This window comes from Ornithodoros turicata, unplaced genomic scaffold, assembly GCF_037126465.1.
Source record: "Ornithodoros turicata isolate Travis unplaced genomic scaffold, ASM3712646v1 Chromosome144, whole genome shotgun sequence".
NCBI lineage: Eukaryota > Metazoa > Arthropoda > Arachnida > Ixodida > Argasidae > Ornithodoros > Ornithodoros turicata.
Window position 1 is genome coordinate 43,324 of NW_026999316.1, and position 3,893 is coordinate 47,216.

Below are 3,893 nucleotides of genomic sequence, written 5' to 3' on the forward strand. Positions count from 1 at the left end.
GTGCATCAGTTTTATCCACTATATAGTGACCGACAACGCCGGTTAAGTTTGCGTCCGACGACATATCAGCGTGCACTGAAACAACACGTGACTAGCGTAAATTTTAGCTGACTAAAATGCACATGTTGCACGCGGAAAACTGCCAACGGCAAACTGTGACTAACCCACCCATAATATTGCAAGCACACAACTAACCAACCAACATGCCGCCCTGCTAAGCCAAATGGCTTCTAAATGTGTCTTTCGTTCGCTAAGGCGACTTGAACACATATAGAAAATTCATGAATTTGAGTGGTTAAATAGTGATGTTATGTTCTTAATCACGGCATAACATCTTAAGAAGCAGCATTTCCCCTTTTCCTTGTTTCCAGAACATGAATTTCGAGAACGGGGGTTTCACGACCATGAATATCGAGGTCCTCCCTTATTCATCCCTTGACAGAGAGAAAGCAGGGTGAAAGAAAACGGAAAGAAAGAAAAGAAAACCAGTCAGCACTGACCCGGATAGAAGCGCGGTCGCCGCTTTCAACTTTTATTACGTCACCAATGACGTCTTTTTCTTTCTCCTCCTCGTTTGACCCGGAGGAGCGAGTCGAGTGGGAACACGCGCGGCGATGTTCAAGTGTCTTTTTTTCTACGAAAAACATCGCGCACAGAGAAAATTTTCGTGTTAATCATCAAGTTAAGTTACCTGCTTCCACAACGCGTTCGGAACGGAAAATTTTTGAGATGGCTTTCAGAGCTCCTTTAAGGGCAGCGAGTACCGCTGAGAAGAGTCCCAGAGGAGGCATATATTGGGGGGCTGATGAGGGTGCTGGTTCCGTCACACTGGCGTAAGTGTTTGTAATCTGTCTTGATGGACGAGGAGGCGGTGCGCTTGTGATAGGCGTAGCCGCGACTGTGTTCAGCGACCCTCGTTTACCTGGTGCAGATCGAGGGGGTAGTGCAGGAAATTCTTGTGCATTTGTACGAGACGGGAGTGTGGCACTAGCATCCCTAGGAGCGTCAGACGGAAGTCGTAGGGTTCGGTCTTGGTGCCTCTTGGTGGCGGCGGTCTTGACAGGACATAAAGAAAATGATGCGGGATGGCTGGATTTGCAGTTAGCACACTTTGGCTCTCTTTTGTTGTTGCAGTCTGATCTCCGGTGAGGTCCGGCGCAGATGCCACACCGTGTAGAACCTCGGCAATTTCGTGCAATATGGCCAAATCGTTGGCAGTTATAACACTGTATGGGGCCTTCTATGTACTCTTGGACTGTGAAGGTCTGAAACCCAAGGGCAATTCGGGGAGGAAGACGGATTGTAGGTTCAAAAGTCAGGATAACGCTCCGTAACGGGGTGAACACATCACTGCCATCTTCTGCTAGGGAATGCCGAACCTGTCGCCGTGCTGATAAAACCCCTGCGTCTTTAAGATAGAGCACGAGGTCGTCGTTCGAATACTCCCTTGGAACATCATATATCTTGCCCATATTTCTGGCGTACGATTGGGGTATGGATGGTATCACCGGAATGCCAGCTAAGCACTTAGCAGACAAAAGGTTGCGGGCGGCTGCTTCGGACCGTACGGAGACGAAGAGAGAACCATATCGGTGGAAACGGTGGTGTATAACCTGTTGTTGGGTTAGCAGGCGTATCTCACTAGCGACCGCATTAGGATTCACCTTCCAGAAGGAGTAGTCAGTAGTTGCTGGTCGAAACAGTATGGGAATACCGCCGGCTCGGTTCTTCTTGTAGGTGACAGTGGTGAACGGGTCATGAAGTGAAGTGGCAAGGTTGCTATCGTTCATCGCATCTGTCTGCTGAGGAGCTGGCGGTGCCGAAGTGTCCATGGTGTTGTCGGGAACATTCACGATCTGTGGAATGTTGGGATCACCAGAGGAAGGGCTCCCTACCCGTTGGCGTTTGGAAGGGCTGACGGGGACCTGTTGACCTGTGGTAAGTGTCATAGAGACGTTGGACCTCCCGTCCAGATTATGGCGGGAGGTCCGTGATGGTTCGATTTCTTTTCATTTCTTTTCATTTCGATTTCTTTTTCTGTGCCGACATATGTCTTAAAGCGTCTCAGGAAAACCCAGGAAAAACCCCAGCCAGCACAGCCGGCACCGGGGTTCGAACCCGGGTACCTCCCAGTCTCGACGTGACATGGCCAGCACGCTAACCACTGAGCCACGGGAGCTGGTGCACGTATGTTGCAATATCCATCGCCGAATGTTGTGACGCAAATTAGCTGAAGCCAATACAGCCCGCTTCAAGAGCGCTTGACCGTAGGAAGCTTACCTGGACCGCAAAGCGGTTGGTCTGGCAGCAGATCACTAATAACCCTGTCACACGAGCAGTCTCCAATGACCATTTAAATCAACCACCATTGAAAATGCGCGTAGCGCCATCAAGCGGGTAACGCGTCAACCTCTCAAAGGGCATTGGATCCAATGTTTCCTGAGAGGTTGACATGTTACACGCTAGGGAGTGCTACTTGCATTTTCGATGGTCATCGATCTCAATGGTCGTTGAAAACTGCCCGAGTGACAGTGGTATAAATAAGGTAAAAAAATAGGCTCTTCGGTACTGCATTGGAAAGCGATTTAAAAAAAACAATATTTAGAGTACAATGAAGAGATACGACGACACAACACACAAGCACAAGGGGTCTGACAAACTCTGGACTTGACAGGTTTGGCCAGTCCAGTGTCTGCGTCGTCGTCTCTCTTCGTTGTACCATATACTGGGTGGTGGTGGCGGTGGTTGTGGCGCTAGTTAAAGGGCAAGCCGTTAGTGGCCTCAGAGAGGTGAGCAAAGTCGCGACTGACACCCCGGGGGAATGTGCGTCCTGGGCCGACTTCTAAGGGAACTGTGCCGACATATGTCTGAAAGCGTCTGAGGAAAACCCAGGAAAAACCCCAGACAGCACAGCCGGCACTGGGGTTCGAACCCGCGTACCTCCCAGTCTCGGCGTGACATGGCCAGCACGGTCACGTGAGTTGGTGCACGTATGTTGCAATATCCATCGCCGAATGTTGTGACGCAAATTAGCTGAAGCCAATACATCCCGCTTCAAGAGCGCGTGACCGTAGGAAGCTTACCTAGGCCGCAAAGCGGTTGGTCTGGCAGCAGATCACTAATAACCTTGTCACACGAGCAGTCTCCAATGACCATTTAAATCAACGACCATTGAAAATGCGCGTAGCGCCATCAAGCGGGTAACGCGTCAACCTCTCAAAGGGCATTCGATCCAATGTTTCCTGAGAGGTTGACACGTTACACGCTAGGGAGTGCTACTTGCATTTTCGATGGTCATCGATCTCAATGGTCTTTGAAAACTGCCCGAGTGACAGTGGTATAAATAAGGTAAAAAAATTAGGCTCTTCGGTACTGCATTGAAAAGCGATTTAAAAAAACAATATTTAGAGTACAATGAAGAGATACGACGACACGACACACAAGCACTAGGGGTCTGACAAACTCTGGACTTGACAGGTTTGGCCAGTCCAGTGTCTGCGTCGTCGTCTCTCTTCGTTGTACCATATACTGGGTGGTGGTGGCGGTGGTTGTGGCGCTAGTCAAAGGGCAAGCCGTTAGTGGACTCAGAGAGGTGAGCAAAGTCACGACTGACGCCCCGGGGGAATGTGCGTCTTGGGCCGACTTCTAAGGGAACTGTGCCGACATATGTCTGAAAGCGTCTGAGGAAAACCCAGGAAAAACCCCAGACAGCACAGCCGGCACCGGGGTTCGAACCCGCGTACCTCCCAATCTCGGCGTGACATGGCCAGCAGGCTAACCACTGAGCCACGGAAGCTGGTGCACGTATGTTGCAATATCCATCGCCGAATGTTGTGACGCAAATTAGCTGAAGCCAATGCAGCCCGCTTCAGGAGCGCGTGACCTGTAGGAAG